The sequence below is a fragment of the Gouania willdenowi genome, chromosome 8 (assembly GCF_900634775.1).
Source record: "Gouania willdenowi chromosome 8, fGouWil2.1, whole genome shotgun sequence".
Classification (NCBI taxonomy): Eukaryota; Metazoa; Chordata; class Actinopteri; order Blenniiformes; family Gobiesocidae; genus Gouania; species Gouania willdenowi.
The window spans coordinates 1,400,106-1,421,937 of NC_041051.1; positions in this window are offsets into that span (position 1 = coordinate 1,400,106).

Here is a 21,832-nt window from a genome sequence, read left to right on the forward strand (position 1 = left end):
CCACTACAGATGGGGACGTGAAAACCAGCAAAATATTGGTACATTCATATTTTTGGTGTGAGCCTTTTTTCTGTCACGCCTCGATTTACAGTGTGTATTTCTTTAAATAGTAAAATGATTTTCAAAAGAAGTGACAGCTTGTGGGAATAGTTCATAATAAATATTAACTACATACAGTATGTGTATTAAGCCATAGAACTATAACATGGTTCCCCAGGGTTCTGTTTGATTAAATTATAAATGACAGTTTTTAATAGAAAAACTGTCATAGAATTTCCATGACAATTACAATTACAAAGTCAATTCTCTGAACTCAATTGCAATTCAATCACGATTACAAAGCAGCATGTTGTTTTTTTTTTTTTCAATTGCAATTGCGTTATAACTGTAATTGATGATCAATTACGCCCTTGGTTTCCAAAGTGGGGTACAGGTACCCCCAGGGGTACGCAAATTATTATAGGGGGTACATAGATAAAACATAAAAATTGAAAACCAGCAGTCTGGAGCCTCCATGCATTGCCACAAATTACACATTAGCCGATGTAAGAGTAACCATGGTTACAGAGAAACATTCTCATCAAAAAAACACAAATATGACACAAGCTACATTGCTTTATTATCATATATTATTTCTCAACAGAGTAGGTAAAAATCAGACACGTTTTATTGTACATACACAAGCTACATTGTATGTGACATTACATCAGTGGTTCTCAATCTCTTTTTGAATCGTGACCCTATTTTAATGACGTCTTTTTTTTCTCCAATTAGTTTTATAGTGTTTGTTGTTGCCAGGATTAGTGTAAGATAAGATGTGTAGCTGACATACAGTATATTTATATGACATTTCATTTGAGCTACATCTATATATTTTTAAGTGAATATATACATAGAATACAGTTATTTAAGATTGCTTTGTGTGTGTTGTTATACTTTTAAAAGAATAATAATTGAAAACACTTTCAAAATAAATTTTTAATTAGTATTTCAGACATTTCAAAGGATCTCATTTGAATTCCAGGTGACCCCACATGGGGTCACGTCCCTAAGGTTGAAAAACACTGCATTGCATTATTATGTTTTTAAGTGTGCAGAAGTAGGAGGTTCATGGCTGTCTGAAGTTAGGGAACCACTGAATTACACTATTACAATTAGAATTGACCCCAACCCTGCTGCACACACACACATACATGCAAGCACACGCGCACACACACACACACACACACACACAAACACACAAACACACACACATACACACACACACACACACACACACACACACACACACACACACACACACACACACGCCCACACACACACACACACACACACACACACACACACACACACACACACACTGGTGATGGTAGGTCCCAGGTTATCAGTTTACGATCAGATGAAAGGTGTGGTTGTCCCTTTCTCCATCCTTTCACGTGGGTTCTCTTTCCTTTGTGCTTCCTGTGAGGAGCACGACAGTGGGATTGGACACAAACGTCGTCTTGGCTGTGAGAACAAGAAGAGGCAAGAAAGGGAGCAACAGGTTTTTGGTGTGACGGAGGGATTTACTGTAAAGCAGGAATGTCACCAAAATATCCTTATAAGGTCATCCCAGTCCAGGTGATTACCTGCTGGGCTCAGCCAATGACACATCGCTGTTCTACACACACACACACACACACACACACACACGCACACACGAACTGATAACGTGCAACTGTATTGCTGTGATTGTCCTCAGGAGTTAAAATACATAGAACAATTCAAAAAAATAAGTAAATAAGGCTCTGTCATTCAACTATTTCAAGCTTTAATCAGAATCAGAATCAGAATTCCTTTATTAATCCCAGAGGGAAATTGCTTTTGTTTCAGCCACAGACAAAAAAAAATCACTGATAAAAGAATAAAAATCTTAACAAAGACAAAAGAAATTAGAACTGCAAGCAGTTATGAAAGGGGGCCAAGCCTTCCCGCGCGACTCGGCCCCCAGGTTTCGCGGAGCCCGTGGAAGTACGTCATGAAGGATGATGGGCTCGTGGTGAGCGTCAGGACACAGGCCAACGTGTCATTCACTGTGAACTGGTGGATATGAAGTTTTGGAAGATGTGATTTAAAGTGTGAAAGTTACAGACCAAAATGTGTTTGCACCCATTTTAGCGCCACCTAGTGGTGCACTTTTTGGTATGGGTGATCTGTGTGCTCTTTTATAGTTACCCTGTAAATTTCACAGCCCTCAACATAATACTTCAGCTGAAATAAAGGTTTGTTTATTTATATGTTATGTAGTAGTAAGACACGCCCACTTTAACCAATCGCGATTCACTTTGAGATACGGTCCCAGGAGCGACCCAAGGCCATACCCACCAAGTTTGGTAAAAATCGGTCTTGCCATTTATGAGATATACATTTCCCATATTTGCAGCGCCCCCTAGTGGTGTAAATTAGTAACATTTTGCTTATACCCTTACAGTCACATGCCAACCAAGGATCTCAGATTTGGTGTTGTTAGCATTTATTTTGACCGAGATATGCAACAGTTATGCATTTTTATAGCTAGCTAGAAAAATTTACTCAGTAATTATTCACGCATATTTTAAGCCAACAAAATGATTTTATCAGCTTTAGATCAAGTCCAACTGAAGACTCTACGTGCCAAGTTTCATGCCGATTAAACAAAACCCCAAGGAGTAATTTGAAAAAGTAGTTTTTTGATATGTCGTGACTTACAAAGAGCAATGTGCTGTGGGAGTGGGCGTGGCCTATGTCAGAAGATGCGACTTTATGTAGGGAACATGTGGATATGAAGTTTTTAAAGATGTGAATTAAATTGTGAAAGTTAAAGGCCAAAATGTTTTTGCAATTATAGCGCCACCTAGTGGCGCAATTGTTGGTATGGGTGGTCTGTGTGGTCTTCTATATCTACCCTGTAAATTTCACTGCCCTCAACATAATAATTCAGCAGAAATAAATGTTTGTTTATTTATGTGTTATTATGTCATTAGCCACGCCCACTTTGACCAATTGTGAATAACTTTGAGATATCGCCTCAGGAGGGACCCAAGATCATACTCTCCAAATTTGGTAACAATTGGTCATTTCAAATTAAGAGATATAAATATTCGTTATTTGTAGCGCCCCCTAGTGGTCTACATCATTCAAATTTGGCGCATACCCTCACAGTCACATGCCAACTAAGGATCTCAGATTTGGTGTTGTTTGCATTTATTTTGACCGAGATATGAGCCAGTTGGCATTTTTATAGCTAGCTAGAAAACGTTACTCGTTAATAATTTGCACATAATTTACCCGAAGAAACTCATAGAGTTAACTGGAGATTATGTCCAACTGAAGACTCTACGTGCAAAGTTTCACGCTGATTGGACAAAACCCCAAGGAGGAGTCAGAAAAAGTATGTTTTCAAGTTTTTGCAATTTTGCTCCGAGAAAAGCTTAGGCGTAAATGGGCGTGGCCTAGCCCAGGTGATTCAGTGCTATTCAAGGAATCTGGGGATATGAAGGTTTTAAATTTGCAACAAACGGTGTGGGAGATATTGGCCAAAACGCGTTGACCTTTGTTATAGCGCCACCTGCTGGCGGATATATGTGATTTTTTTTGCGTCCAAGGTCCCCTGGGGGTTTTGGACCCAACCACCAAAGGGCACCGCCCGACCTTGCACGGTTTAGCCTGCAGCACCACTTTTACCCAAGGAAAAATAAAAGGTAACAATAATAATCGTAACGATTACAATAGGGTTCGTAGCACCGCTGGTCATAGGAACCGCGTATGTACCCTGGCCCCGCGGGCTTGGCCCCCTAATAATAAACGTTAAATAAGTGTATAATTAAGTAAAAGACTGTTAAAAATAGGGATCAGAAACACACACATTACAGTAGTAGAAAATAAAGTAGGATAGATAATAATAATAATAACAACAATAATAATAATAATATATACCATATGATTCATACATTTACAAAAATAATTGAAATATGATACAGATATTTCCAACAGACAAGCTGTGAAGTTACAGAGATTAATTATACAGTTTGATCTCCACAGGCAGGAATGATTTCCTGTGGTGTTCTGTGGAGCACTGCGGTGGGATCAGCCTGGTGCTGAAGGTTCTCCTGTGACTGACCAGCACATCATGGAGTGGATGGGACTCATTGACCAAGATGGTCTTCACCTTAGACAGGCTCCTCCTCTCTGTCACCACTGTCAGAGAGTCCAGTTTCACCCCCACAACGTCACTGACCTTGTGGATGAGTCTGTTGAGTCTGTTGGTGTCTGTGACCCTCAGTCTGCTCCCCCAGCAAACAACAGCGTAGAGGATCACACTCACCACCACTGACTCATAAAACATCCTCAGCATTTTCCTGCAGATGTTGAAGGACCTCAGCCTTCTCAAAAAATAGAGGTGGCTTTGGTCCTTCCTGTAGAGGGAGTCAGTGTTCCTCCTCCAGTCCAGTTTATTGTCAATCACCACTCCCAGGTATCCTCCTCCATAATATCCACACTGACCTCCTGGATGGAGACAGGGATGACTGACCTCTTGGTTCTCTTCAGGTCCACAATCTGCTCCTTAGTCTTTGTCACATTGAGCTGTAGATGGTTCAGCTCACCCCATGTGACAAAGCTGTCCACAGCAGCCCTGTTCTCCACCTCGTCCCCCTCCCTGATACATCCAACCACTGCAGAGTCATCAGAGAACTTCTTGTGATGACATGAGTCAGTGTAGTAGTTGAAGTCCATGGTGTAGGTGGTGAAGAGGAAGGGAGAGAGTACAGTCCTTTGAGGGGCCCCGCCCCGGTGTTGCTGACCACTTTGTCAGACACACAGTGTCTCAGGCGTACATACTGTATAACATTTAGATTTAGATTTAAAATTTAGATATAGATTTAACATTTAGATATAACATATACCATTTAGATTTAAATATTTAGATTTAATGCTTTTTTTTACCTCTATATATGTGGTTAAATGTTGTGTTAAATGTAGGAAAATATGCTAAATATGAGTAATGTGAGATAAATAATGAAAATGTGTTAGCTACAACTTTTATACAAAATTTTTACAATTGGCACTCCATAGAAAACAGTAACAAGAGTGAGGCATGAAGTCAGCGTCTACAGACACACCCACTCATTCATATGCATGAAGGCCCCAAAACAGCCTGTTTTTAGAAGCGTCATTAAAGTGACTTTTCAGAGGCTAAAACTCCAGAAAACAGGTGAGTTTGGGAAAATAAACCTCAAATACTATGTTGTTGGGATTCTTAGAACAAATGCCTGTTTTAAGGCCTCCACCATCGTTCCTGTCCCTAAAAAGCTGAGGATCACTTAATGACTACAGACCCATCGCTCTGACATCTGTGGTCATGAAGTCCTTTGAACGCCTCATGCTCTCCCACATCAAGGACATCACCGACCCCCACCTGGACCCCCTGCAGTTTGCCTATAGATCCAACAGGTCAGTAGACGATGCTGTAAACCTGGCTCTCCACTTCATCCTCCAGCACCTGGACTCCCCAGGCTCCTACGCCAGGATCCTGTTTGTGGACTTCAGCTCTGCTTTCAACACTATAATCCCAGCTCTCCTTCAGGACAAGCTTTCCCAGCTGAACGTGCCAGACTCCACCTGCAGGTGGATCACAGACTTCCTGTCTGACAGGAAGCAGCACGTGAAGCTGGGAAAAACCATCTCTGCTCCAGGACCATCAGCACTGGATCTCCTCAGGGCTGTGTTCTTTCTCCTCTGCTCTTCTCCCTGTACACCAACAGCTGCACCTCCTCTCACCAGTCGGTCAAACTCCTGAAGTTTGCAGACGACACGACCATCATCGGTCTCATCGCTGATGGAGACGAGTCTGACTACAGGTGGGAGACAGACCGACTGGTGTCCTGGTGCAGCCAGAACAACCTGGAGCTCAATGCTTTAAAGACAGTGGAGATGATAGCAGACTTCAGGAAGAACCCAGCCCCCCTCACCCCCCTCACCCTGGGAGACTCTACAGTGAGCTCTGTGGAGAACTTCTGCTTCCTGGGGACCATCATCACTCAGGACCTCAAGTGGGAGCTGAACATCAGCTCCCTTATCAAAAAAGCTCAGCAGAGGATGTACTTCCTGCGGCAGCTGAAGAAGTTCAGTCTGCCAACAAAGATGATGGTGAACTTCTACAGCTCCATCATCCAGTCCATCCTCTGCTCCTCCATCACCATCTGGTACCTGCAGCTACGGCCAAGGACAAGGCCAGACTGCAGCGTATCATCCACTCTGCAGAGAAGGTCATCGGCTGCAATCTGCCCTCCCTCCAGGACCTGAACCCCTCCAGGACCTGTACCCCTCCAGGACCTGTACCCCTCCAGGACCTGTACCCCTCCAGGACCTGTACCCCTCCAGGACCTGTACCCCTCCAGGACCTGTACGCCTCCAGGACCTGTACCCCTCCAGGACCTGTACCCCTCCGGGACCTGTACGCCTCCAGGATTCTGAGGCGTGCAGGAAAGATTGCGGCTGACTCCTCCCACCCCGGTCATAAACTGTTTCAATGTCTTCTTCTGGAAGGAGGTTTAGGTCCATCAGGACCAGAACCTCCAGACACAAAAACAGCTTCTTTCCCTCTGCCACCATCCACATGAACACACCCCCAGTCACCCACTGAAGTCCACATATTCATGTGAGTTCTGATTGGATGTCGTCCCATGTGACAAAGTTATAGATTTGCTTTTATTAGTTGACAAAAATATCAATATGTTTTTACATAGTTTTCATTCACATGTATTTATTCTAATTAGTCATAGTCGTTTCTCATGTGTTTTCCTGACGCTTTGTCCAGTTTTGCCTCTTTTTCATTGAAAAAATGCTCCATTAGGAGTTTTTCCCACTTTGGCCTTTTTGACAGCGAGTCAATGTGTGCACACAGTGGAAACAGAAACAGGGCAGTGCAACAATGCAGAGGGACTGAGGAGGAACAGTGGGGGATGGAGGTTTGATTTGGTTACCCCCAAAAACACACACACACACACACACACACAGATGGTGCAGTTAATCGCCCCACCAGAGAAACCAACCAACGTCTGAACTGGCAAACAGGAAGCAGAAGAAAGAAAAGAGTTTATGGGATGGAAAATGTGTAAAGAGTAAACAGATGAGGGAGTATCCTGCTTTGTGTGTGTGTGTGTGTGTTTATCAGGAGGGTGACCATGGGAGGGCAGAGGTGAAGGCTGACCCTGAGGAGGTGAGGTTAGGAAAAGAAACAATGATTGAAAGAATCTCATCATGAGAAATGAAATAAATGTGGTTTCTACGTTTTCAGTTGCTCTTTCTGTAATTTTCCTCTCTTTTCTCCAAGTCAGAAATGATGTGTAAAGGAATCTGTAAAGTTGGAATGTGTTTGTTAAAGTTTCCTGCAGCCATAAGAAGCTGAGCTGCACATTCCACAGATGATAACGCCCAACTCTTACAGGAAGGATCACAGTGACTTCATTCTGGCTTTTATATCAGTCTATAGTTGATTTATAACTTAAATATATTGCAGTGAGTCAGTTTGTTTGTTCACTCCTTTTATTCATTTCCTGTTGCAATATTGGATTATTTTACATTTTCCCAAGAATAATTGATGTGAAGGTTCATTGTCTTTCATTTGGTATTAAAGGTAGCGCATATATTTGGTTACATATACTGTACATTACAGTGTAAGGCAAACATCAATAGAAGCAATTCATTGCATTGAATCAACTAGAGTGTTCAGTCGTTTTGATTTACTATGACACACAGTAAACAGTCATTTCATGCACTATAAACCAGTGTTTTTCAAATGGGGGTATGTGTACCCCTCGGGGTAAATGGTGGCACAACAGGAGGTACTTGAGAGAGAGAGAGAGAGAGAGAGAGAGAGAGAGAGAGAGACATGTTTTGAACAATTTTTATAACATTTAATCTTTTCTTGTGTACATGGTTCTCACACTGTAAACCTGTTTTCTCATGCCTGTTTTGAATTTGAATTTGAGAGAGAGAAACATCAACAAATTAAATTATCAAAAATATGGGACTTTATGTTTATTTTTACTTAACAAGTTCAGATGAACTACGGCCCGGCCCGCGAAACGTCTCCACGGTGAAAAGCATGTACCACGCTACCAGGAATTCAGTCAAATGACTCGGTTCCGTACAGGGCTGGTTTCCAATAGCGTGATCAAACCCCATATCCAGTACAGTAAGGATCAAATCACAACAATATCAAAGCTCAAGATTGAAGTTTATATAACTTTATTAGGATTCACAGAGCACGGTACAGAACGAGGCTGAGGCGCTCTTTTATTTATACCAATTTTGAGTCATTTAGAACTATTAGTAAGTCAGCATGCAATTGTAATTCTTTTCCATTTAACCGGATCAACATTGTTGAGAATGGACCCAGTCACCCAATCCAAAACCATTCTGGAGCCGGAAACTTCCCAGAAACCTCCTGCTTTATGTGGCTAACGTCTCTCATTAATACCGAGCCCTTAAATGTTGCATTAAACCCAAATGGAGCTCATAAGACGAAACTTCCCTTTTGACAGACCGAAGTGAATTAATGCAGCATTCAATTCATTCCAGTTTGTAACGACAATATTTCCTTAAACGGTCGCAACTTAAAAACATCAATTATCAGATAAACATCCTGAGCAGGATGACGATCATCTCAGCTAAAGACAAGGTTATCTACTTGGTGCATCCACTGTAAACCATACCTGTCAAGTATCCTGTTTTGGCCGGGAAACCCGTATTTTACCCCTCTTTCCCGCCATTGTCCCGTATCAGCATTTTCCTGCAAATATCCCGTATTTTAATGTAATAATAATTAAAAGATGCCTTACTAAACTAAATGTTGTCACTAGCCTCGCGAGAACTTCCACCTGAAATGGTCTGAGTGACAGTTCTCATGATATTAGATTAGATTAGATTAGATTAGATTAGATTAGATTAGATTAGATTACATTAGATTAGATTAGATTAGATTACATTAGATTAGATTAGATTAGATTAGATTAGATTAGATTAGATTAGATTAGTGCTGACATCAGCAACAAACCCAGAAACAACAGAACAGAGATGATGAATGAAGACGTTCTGGTGAAAAAAAACTAAGAACTGGTGTAAATATGTTATAAAATATAACATAGAGTTTATCTTCATAAAGACCATCAGGATGTGACACAGTTACACGTTCTGTTAGATTAATAACTGATATTTTAACGTCTACCACAGCAGAAGGAACCACGTAAGTCACCATGAAAAATCATCCAATCACAAGCTCCACAAATATACACTGTTTATAAAGTGTTAAATAATGTAAAGTCTGTAATAAATGTGTCTAATAAGTCATTAGTGAATACCAGAGAACCATATGAGTGAGTATGAGAAATTATAATAAATTATATAATAAAATTAAATGTTAATGTTTAACTTAAAGACAAACAATGTGAAATTAACAGTAAATATACAATGTGTTGACTTGTATATAAACTGTAAGTTTATTAAATAAACACGTGCATTTATCGAGTTTTCTATTTTGCTGATATAGAAAACTATAATATTTCATAATTCATATGAAACAAAATACTAGTTTTAAGAGTCGCTGCTTTTACTTCTCAGAACAACATGTAAAGCTTAGATGATTAATAAGTGTCACATATTGATCAGCTGTTTATTAATAAATGTCTCTCTGTAACATTTAGCATCAGCAAATTTAACCCAGAATTGTTTTTCTGGTCAGACTTTATTTAATAAAATTATCTAGATTTATATCATAAATCATTATTTTGATAAAATATATTGAGATATGAGTTTTGGTTCATATCACCAGCCCTAGTAGGAATGTTCACAGTATTTTAATGTTAATAAAGGTCAACCTACCAGATTATAATCACATTATTGTATTTAATAAGTGGTTGATAAGTGGATATTTTAGATTTATTGTACATCTATATTAAAATATAGGGGATACTTCATTGTGTTCAATATTGAACACAATAATGCATGCAAAAAGTCACCCCATTCTCCCCTGAACTGGAGAAGTGACTGCAAAATGGAATACCGCAACCGGAGAGGGTAGATGGCACAGACGGGCACGCAGCACCGTAGGTCCCAGGGACACGCCGAGCAACACAGACGGAGACCCACCCCGCGGGACACCTCCCAAACCATGCCAACCCCATGGAGGAAGGCGGCACCCCCCACCCCCCAGGCGCATTGGGGTACCAGCCACATCCCCCAGCGGTGCGGGGGGCGACCCCCGCCACAACAGGGAGCGGCCGCGCAGGACCGAAGTCCGCACCCGCACCAGGACCAGCACAGGCCCTCACGGTGCCAACACACACATACAACACCGTCCACAAGGAGACAGCCCCAGCGCCCCCCCCCAATGAGAGCGGACGCCATCAACCGCCCAAGCAGGGCCACCCCGCCAGCCACGGAACGATAAGCAGGCAAACCCAAGTACCGACCAGCCAGGCACCTCCACCCCACACCAACGCCGCCACCAGGGCCCCCACGGAGGCCACCCCCCATCACCCACATGCCGACACGAGACACCCCCCCTAACGCCAGCACAGCCCGGAGGACAGCGGGCCCCAGGCCACCAGCCCCACCCCGCCCAAGGCAGCATGGCGCCACACCAAACTGCAGCCAGTCCCCGAGCAGACGGCAGGAGAGCGTGCAAAGAGGATGAAGATGAGATTGAGAGAAAGAATAGAAGTAGGACAACAGGTTTAAGTTTGTAAAATATTTGATCAACAAAAGTGTTGTTTTTATACCAAATTTAAAACAGCTCTTTTTAAAGCCTGTTTGGGGATGACTTTGGTGGATTCTTCTTTATTTTTGAACAGTTTTAGAGTTAAAATGTGTTATTCTGTGAGGAAAAATCAACTGTTTTCATCAAATCTAAAACAGGAAGTCTTCTCAGATTTTGGTGACGTTTGTAAAATAAATTTTAAAAAATCAAATGTTGTGCTGATGACAGCTGAACTTCAGAAGCCATTGCCCAAAACTTGCTGTCCTCATGATGACTAACATGGCAGTAGAAAGAAGAAAAAAAAAGAGGTTGGCTTATTTAACCTCTGTTTGCCCAAATATGACTTCCACCACTCCCCCGCAGCTAAAGTCGCACAGCAGCGTGTCTACCTGTTGATTGTGAACCTTATATGGTGTGTTGTAAAGAAAAAGGAGGATGTCCCTCAGGAAAAAGTGACACAACTGTGGTTTCGTGGCCACTTGGTATAGCTGCTTCAGGAAGTGTTGAATTAAACTGTAGAACCAACACAAAGGCTATGAAAGGGTTTGATATGACACACACACACACACACACACACACACGCACACACACACACACACACACACACACACACACACACACACACACACACACACACGCACAAGCACACACACAAGCACACACACACACACACACACACAAGCACACACACACACACACACACACACGCACACACACACACACACACGCACAAGCACACACACAAGCACACACACACACACACACACAAGCACACACACACACACACACACACACGCACACACACACACACACACACACACCACACACACACACACGCACAAGCACACACACAAGCACACACACACACACACACACACAAGCACACACACACACACACACACACACGCACACACACACACACACACACACACACACACACACAAGCACACACACAAGCACACACACACACACACAAGGACACACACACACACAAGCACACACACACACACACACACGCACACGCACACACACACACGCACACACACACACACACACACGCACACGCACACACACACATGCACACACACACACACAAGCACACACACACACACACACGCACACACGCACAAGCACACACACAAGCACACACACACACACACACAAGCACACACACAAGCACACACACACACACAAGCACACACACACACACACACACACACACACAGAAGGAAACTAAAATGTCCTCCTCTGCATTTTTCTGGTTACTGAAACTTGACTAAAAGAGAAGTGAAATTTCTGGAGGTGTTAATTCTGTAGAATATAAAAAACAGACTCAAAGGCAGATGCACTGAAACAGAAACACACGCACACACCTTAAGATTGTATCTGATCCTTGTTGTATTAATTCACCTGAATAAAAAGTGACACACACACACACACTGTGTTTCTTAGCCCTGGGGGGTGTGGTAAGGGTAAGGGTGGGGGTGAGGCTGATTTCCTTGAGACAGCATCCCATGTGACTGATCTTGCATTCTTCAGATTTTTGTCATGTGACAAACTTAAAGATGCCCTTTTAAGGTTGTCACTGTTATGAGAAGGGCGTGGCCTCACTAATCGCCACACAGGTCAACAAATAACACATGTGGCACACACACACACACACACACACACACACTAAGCAAGCACGGTACAGAATTGCACCTCACATGGTCTCGTGAGGTCGACACAAACAAAATAAGTAAAGTCCTGAGATCAGACTCACAGACTGAAAGCGCTGAGTAAGCTTTACTTTGCTTGATACTGTTTATGTTGCATTCAAGGATGTCTTTGTGGCCAGATAACATTTAGAGGTGTTCATTGATTCATTTGGCAGGTATTACTCACAAGGACTGATGATGCGTGTAAACAGGTTCTGTCACATGGCTGACAGAAGGTAAACATCACTCAGCTACGTATTGAGAAACTATTAGGGATGAGTTTGAACTTTATTCAGCCTCGAGAATCAAATGTCAAAGACTAAGAAGCTTAGACTATTACACGTCACATGCCTTTTCCACATATCACGTACATTTTCCATCCATCCATTTTGCATCCCACTTTGCTCCTTTTCAGGGTCACAGGGAGGGAACGTTTCCAAAATCAAAATATATTAGACATCAGTTTTTTAATAGTAACTAAACCAAAACCTACCAAAAATCTATTTGGCATGATGTGAAGTAGTGTTGATTGATCCTAGTCTCAATCTTGACATCTTAGTCAAAGTATTTCAGTTTTGTTGAGAATATGGTTTGTGATGTTTTGTTTCTTACAACACAAACTACTACTGTTGGCTCCGCCCCTCCAATAAAAACTATCACCTGTGGACTCTGCAGGTGAGAACGTTGCATTAAGAGAATAGGGCTGGGCAATATATCGAGATTCAAGATATACTGAGTTTTCAATTATATATAAATATATATATATACTGTATATATTTCTTTTTTTCATAGCTTATTTTGTATCAAAATACTTGTTTTGGGAGTAGCAGCAAATTTCTCTATTTCTTAGAACAGCATAAATAGCTCAGTTAGATGGTTACTGAGTGCATTCTAACCCAGACCTTCATCTAAACAAGCCACACTATAAAACTCACTCACACGTGCTGTCCCTGAGAGGAGAAAAAGCCTTCAGTGGCACATATTTTGCAGCTGTTTGTTATTCCATTGTGTTTTGGTTATTTTCCTCCTTTTGTGTATTTTCTTGTCCTATGTATTTCTCTTGTTCTTTTGTGTATTTTTCTGGTAATTTTGGATGTCTTTCTGAGTCGTTTTATGTATTTTTGGTGTGTATGTTGTTCTTGGATTTTTGTTATCCCATTGTGCATTTTTTCTTCTTTTGTGTCTTTTGTTGTCCCTTTTTTTGGTTGAGTTATGTATTTTTGTTGTTCTTTTATGTATTTCTGTTGTCCCATCGTGCATTTTTTCTTATGCGTATTTCCCCTTTTGTGCATTTTGTTGTCCTTTTAAGTATTTATGTTGTGTATTCTCTGTTAATTTGTGTCTCTGTAGTAATTTTGTGTATTTTTTGCTGTCATTTAGTGCATTTACTTTTGGGGGCCACTAGTTGCCCATGTTGGTGATACATGCACAAGTTCTTTTTTTACAATTCTTAAAGTATTTAACCCAGAATTGTCTTTCTGGAGCCCCGCCCCATTTGTTACGGAGCAACACTTTCCCATCATGCAAGTTCATCCCCATCCCACTGGGAATTCTAGCTGTTCTTTTTTCCAGGAATAGTCCAAATATCTGATCTTACATTTTGTAACGTTGTCATTCTTCGAGGCTGGAGTGCATCTGGTTGGATTTGTCCTGACATATGTTAGGAGAATCTTGTAGCTGTTTTACATCTCAGTCAAAGGCGTGTTCAGTGCAGGTTTCTCTAGTGATTCATCATAACAGAGGGAAAATAAAGAGTGGATTCAGACAGGTGACCTACATTTTTACAGTAAACGTCCAAGTTTTTGGTCTTGTTTTCTCTGTATCCAGGCCTTTTTTAAGTGTTTCAATCTGTACAGCAGAACAGGAAGCCAGAAATGCATTACATCACAGTGTTCTCATATAACAATGATTTGCACAGCAGAGAAAAAGCCACACACTCTGGCAGTTTAAGATATAAACGGACTTTGTTCAACCCCTCTGCAGTAAAGAAAAGCTCATGTGCAGCATTAGGCTGAGCAGTCTCTGCCTCGGGTGAATGACCACAAGAGCACGTGTTTCTATGGGTGTTTTTTAGAAACACTGCAGTGAGCGTGAAAAACAGAGAGGCACGATGATATGAAAGAAGAACAGTAACAATAATGGAGAATCACTGAGAGGAAGGTCTGACACTTTTTTTTTATAAATCTGCTCCAGTGTCACACAATCTACTGCTGGCTGCCTCAAAAACCGGCTTTCCACTTCCTCCTTACAACTTCCTGCCATTGTTGCTGGCCTATTGCCTTATATGGCAACTGTGGACAGCCAATCACAGGAAAGCAGGCAGATCATTCAAACAGCTCGCCAGGATGAGGGAGGGAGAGTGGGAACTGCAAACAGAAATGAACAGCATTGCTGAACAATATAAAGCAGGGTCACACAAAGGAGCCTGATAGTGTCATAATTTAACAAAGCACAGCAACACATGCTAACTTTACTCAGCAATTCAGTGGGTCTGCAGCGCTGCATTCAGGGTGGTAGTGTGGAAAATATCAAGACTGGGTTCCTTTACTAAGCCAAAAACAGCTTGAAACACACTAAAACAGATTAGCATTAATAGACGAGAACACCTTTTATACCTTCTAGCATATTCTAATGTTGCTTTTTAAACTGTTTGGTGTTTTCTGTTTTTCAATCATGTAAAGCACATTAAAATGCTTTGTGTATGAAATGCACTGTACAAATACATTTGTCTGGCCTCCTATTAGCCTTCAAGCCTAGGTACAGTAGATGTTCGGATCCAAAAAGTGGGTCTCAGACCTCTTTTTAGTGGATCGCAGACACGTGAGGGGTTTTATTTATGTAGCATAGAACGATCAAATCTTACATCAAACAAATAGGGGGCGATAACATTGTGCTTTGGTTTATTCTGGGATTTTCAGTAACAAAAACGTTATTCTTTTTCTATAAGTTGGACTTTTTGGTTTAATTATTTTTTTTATTTTCTGTGCAAAAAACTATGAATAACAGAAAATGACTGACATTTTTCATTTTGTAGTGTGAGTTTTCATTTCAAAAACTTTTCTCGACAAAACCCAAAAAATATTACAAAGCAACTTCTGTGATTATGTGTAATCTTATGACCAGTGTGTGACATCATATTTTCATTTACTTGCTGTTGAAATGACTTTTTAATGGAGTTGAGGCTTGTTATAAAGAAGTGAAAACTGGACGAAGACAAATAGAGAAGCTCTGAGGTGAATGACACAGGCTTTGACTTGGCAGGACAACGAGCTACCAAAGCTGAAGGCAAAGTCATTCAGTCCAAAGAACATAGGCATGTGTCGATGGCTGCCCTCTCTCTCTCTCTATGAGCTGCGGGAGCTGCAGATCAGGAAGTAAGAGAGCATCTCGGGCCAATCAGACGGGTTGGATAGGGCACAAAACGCTGTCCTGAGGGGAGGAACCCTCCCACCCACCAGACAGAGACAGATGGTGGAGGATTGATAAGCCTCCTTGGATCTCCAAAGAATAAGGAGTGTGTGGGCCTGTGAGTGAAGTTAGCCTTGGTTACAGAGTAGATAAGTTTGTTAATCTGTCAGATAAACACCATAAAAAAAGATTTGTTTGTGCTTCTTCCAAAAATCCACTAGTGCTTTATACGAGTCAACTTTGTTTGTTTTAACTTTTTAAACTTTCTCTTTAGGTGTTCATGTGTTTATGAAGAACATTGACATACAAAACTTTTATATCACACTTGAAAAGCATTTCTCTAACTTCTAAAGATCACCAGTGCACAGAACACTTGTCTTTATGAATGGGATAAAACAAGAAGAAAGTTCACAGCATCCACAAACTTAAGTCACTTGACAATCACAAACATCCGGAAGACATTTGTTCATGTGATTTGTTGAGGATGTTTTGGTTTCAAACATAATTAGATCAAATATGATTTCCCTATATGGCTCTACATCTTCAGCTCTAGGCCTACCAGAGGCCAGTGAGCGATGAGGAAGTGTTGTTGGTGAACCAAAGGAGGAAGAAAAGAAAAAGAGAACAGAGTGCCTCGTGTGTCCACAAGACGAGCAAAAAAAAAAAAAAAAAAACAACATTAAGGGATGAAGCACGGCCTGGGGCGATGCATGTGACGTGAATATTACGTTAGGTTGGTCATTGTAGAAAAGCTTCCTTTGTCTAATTAAAAAGTCTACAAACTGAGTTATACACTTCAAAGCCTCTAATATGAATTTGACAAAAACACATCATTCTTTTCTAACAGGAGGAAGACGCATTGCAGCAGGAGACCTGTAGAGTGATCCAGGTCCTTCCAACACAAAATAAACTGCAAGAATGGATGCGTTTCATGCAGATATTACACAAGATGTTTGATAAATGCCAGATCAAGTCAGGATAGCACAGAGGAGAGTGGACAACAGAACCAAAGAGCATTGGAGAAGAAGGAAGGGGAGGGCAGAGCAGGGGTTAGGAAACCGTTTGGGTCGTAAAAGGGAAGCTAATCCGATCGAAGCACGAAGTGGCAGCTGGCATGCAGGCTAACACACACACACACACACACACACACACACACACACACACAAACACACACACACACACACACAAACACACACACACACACACAAACACACACACACAAACACACACACACACACACACACACACACACACACACACACACACACACACACACACACACACACACACACACACACACACAAACACACACACACAAACACACACAAACACACACAAACACACACACACAAACACACACAAACACACACACACAACCAACACACACACACCACACACCACACACACACAACACACACACACACACACGCACACACACACACACACACACACACACACACACACACACACACACACACACACACACAAACACACACACACAAACACACACAAACAACACACACACACCACACACACAACACACACCAACACACACACACACACACCACAAACACACACAACACACACCACACACACACACACACAAACACACGCACACACACACACAAAGCACACACACACACACACACACAACACAACACACACACACAAACACACACACAACACACACACACACACACACACACACACACACACACACACACACACACACAAACACACACACCAACACACACACCACACACACACACCACACACACTCACACACACACACACACACACACACACACACACACACACGACACACACACACAACATACACACACACACACACACACAACACACACACACACACACACACACACACAAACACACACACACAACACACACACACACACACACACACACACACACAACACACACACACACACAACACACACACACACACACACACACACACACACACACACACACACACACACACACACACACACACACACACACACACACACACACACACACACACACACACACACACACACACACAAACACACACACACAAACACACACACACACAAACACACACACACACACACACACACAGCAGGTAACTGGCCCGTGCCTTGAATCAGACTATCACCACGGTGACCCTGGGATCAATGACGCAGCAGACTGCCATCCTATTGGCTGCATCACAGGAGGGAGGGTTGGTTGAGTCTATGGCAGGAAGAGAGGGAGGGCGAGGGAAGCTCACGGAGTGAATGGGGCTTTTCCTCTTTTCCTCTGAAACTATGAGCTGCCACAGATGGCAAACAATCGGTCAGTCGGTCACTTTTCACAGAGGGGGACAAGACACAGAGAGGAAGGCTTTGTTAAAGACAGGCCCTGAGAGTGAACGGTTAGCAAAATGGAGCTAAAGAATGACTGAAGCAGGAGAGAGAGAAGCAAAGAACAGATTGCTCTCACATGGGGATATTTCATTAGATCGACACAGAGCGGAAAACGGATGATGTAACTTTGGGGGTTGCCATCACTGCAGAGGCCAAAAGCTAAAGTAGCTAAAATGATACTTCACCAGTTAGGAAATGAATACAGAAAAAACATTGTTGCTGTTTTTTAGGAGAAAAAGAAGTTCAACAGTTAAACAGTTTTAGTTAGGCCCAAAGTAATCAAGTAAAATAACAAAAATAACATTGCAAATATTGCACACAATAATGGAATTATGATACATTGTAAAGACTCTAAGGGGCAAATTCACTAAGATCTGAAATAAAGGGTTCAGTTGCTTCCCTTAATTCTTTAGTGACACAGTTTCCTCACCTGCTGTGCAGAATTCACTAAGATTGCAGCAATGATTAGTGCACGTGCAGAACTAGTGCAGACCGCCCTTATTTAAATGAGCGATTTGCTTGGTTAATGTGGAGACGGGAAAGTTCAATTGGAGGCAGATGGACTTCTCTGTCTGCTGCACAAACATTTAATAATATAGAAAACAAAATAAACAAATAAAAACATATTTATATTTTTTCTCCCTAATTTAATGTGTCTGTTCCGTCAGGTCCTGTAACTTTGCTCTGATCACTTCATGAAAAACAGGCAGATTTGGAAAGAAATGTCCTATTGATCTGCCATTGATCTGAGTTAATGCAGCAAGTCTGTCAATCAGTCTGCATTATTTGAAGATGAACTACTGACCATCATCCAGTAGGTCTGAGCAGCGCTGTGTCACGCACACTTTCATATGTTATCATTGTGCCATCAGTGATCACCACTGCGTAAATTATGCATCTGACAATTGTGCATGAATGTTGGTGGTGGTCAGAGGAGCCGTAGGCGCTAAATGGCAGCCACGTTCTGTCAGTATGCCCCAGGGCAGCTGACAGAAGGTACATTGTAGCTTACCACCACTGGTATGACTGATGTAAGTGACTGGTGTGAATGAATAATGGTTTCTGTAACACACTTTGAGTCTACTTGAAAAAAGCACTATAAAAATCTAAGCCATTATTATTATCTCCAATGTGGGGTCCAAGGCCTCACTCAGGGACTTTCGTTCTGCTTTAAAACTTTTACTTTAAAGTTGTATCAACATCTTTATGCACATGACTCACTTGGACAGGTATGAAGATCATTCAGCCTTTAATGAATATTCAGCCCAAAAACACGTATCTGAAGTGACCATTAGTATGAATGTTTAAGTGCTCATGCTTGTCTCTGTGTGTTAGCCCAACGATGGACTGATGACCGGACACGTCACGCACCTCCAGCCATGAAGTGTCACAGGAATGAAACGCATGTGGATGACAAACACATCTTTCTCCGTCCACTCTAGCTTTAATGACATTGTGTTGGGTGGTTTTATCTCTCGCTCCTTGCTTTTTATCTCTAATGTCACATTCACATGCATTCTCAACCTCATCACAACTAATCTGTATTGTATTAAGCTGCAGTTCGCACACAGTTAGACTCAGTAAAGCCGTTTTTCTGTCTGTCTTAACTCAATTGAAACATGAGTTTTCATAATGTTTAGCCTTCCATTGTGAGCCTCTTCTGACTTGCTGTGTGTTTGTTTTAATCTCAGTGAAAATCAATGACTAAATACAGATAAAGAACAAACAGAAGCTTGAAACATTCTCGCTCATTACAGGAACAGGAAGTCATGCTCAAAAGGGTTAAGTAACACAGGGAGTGGCAACATGGCAGGACAGTGTTGTCGCTTGTAGCCTGCATCTTTAGTTACCTTATTTGAAGAGCAAAACTTGATGTGGTGACGTCGTAGCAAAGTGTTACAGCAGAGGCAAATCGCTGGTGTTTCAGTGAGACCACAATAGCATGAACAGTGACGTCACACAATCATATCAGGGTTGGTTATTAACTACTTATTTTAATACATAAACAGACATGAAGATGAAACACAATTATATGGCAAATACCACAAATGTAGGCTACTTGTGTGAAAACAAAGGAAGCAATATGGTTTTGACTTTAAAAGTACACAGTACACAGCAAATTCCCATGTGTTCAAATAACTACGATGATATTTGATAAACTGTTGCCTTGTATAAGTACACTGGTCATTGACACACACAAAGACACGTGACAGGGGACACTTTAGGTTACTGATTGACATCTCACATGGATGTGGCTGTTTCTGATATAAGCATGCCAAAGGTAAGAACTGTACCACAATATAAACACACTGGCCTAACAATCAGTAACTGCAAAGTGTTAAAGGGTGTGCCCATGGATGGATGGATGGATGATGGATGGATGGATGGAAAAACTACTTTCTCTAGGTCTTTCTCAAATAAGTCTCACAATCAGCCCATTCGTGTGTTACATACATCACACAGGTTGCACAGATACAACTTTAACACTGTTGTGTCTTCAGTGATAGAAGATCATCACTGTAACTGTTTCCTTATAATATCTGACATAATGACATGAACTGTCTCACTCAACTGCCCACTCTGGATAAACTACCATAACTGTTCTAAGTCTAAGTTGTTGTCAGTGAGATCTTGGTAAATGATGTAAATCCATATATTACAGATGTTACATTCCAAATTGCTTGCACAAGGAAAGATTGCAACAAGAAATTGGGCAATATGAAAAACTTCTGTAATGACATCGTACAACTCAAAGGGAGCTTCCATGTTTTGTACAGAGAGCTTTCTATGTAAATAACAATCTTTATGTCACTCCCTCACCTCCTGTTGGGGAAATGGCAGGTTTTAACCAACTACTTCCACTTGTTTATCATGTTAAAGTGTAGTTTGGTTGGATGAGTGGTTTATTTAGACAACAGCTGACCATTTTAATGGCTACTTCACACAGCACTTTGAACAAATTTCAACAAACTTCTGTCATTATGAAAAACCCTTTAAAAGCCTACATTTGGCTGGAAGCTGAGTGTAAGCACACACTCACTTATGAGATACATGAGTAGAGAAAGGATACTACTAGAAGCCTCATATACATCTATCTATCTATCTATCTATCTATCTATCTATCTATCTATCTATCTATCTATCTATCTATCTATCTATCTATCTATCTATTTATCTATCTATCTATATCTATATGGCTGCTGCTTGGTCATGGCAACTCAGGATAAGTTAAAAAAAAACCTCAATGTTGACAGGTAGTCATGGCAACTCAGGATAAGTTAGAAAACCTCAATGTTGACAGGTAGTCATGGCAACTCAGGATAAGTTAGAAAAGCTGCGTAGAATCTGCACAAAGAGGTTTTAAAAACCACTAAAGTGGGTCCAATATCCTATAAAAAAAACACCCCACAAATACACAAATATTGACCAGCAGGTGTCCTCGGTGAGCAACGTTTGTAACTAAGGTGAGTAATAAGAATAATAAAATAAAAATAGGCTTACACTATTTATTTATTCAGTTTATTTCCAACATGGTTACATTC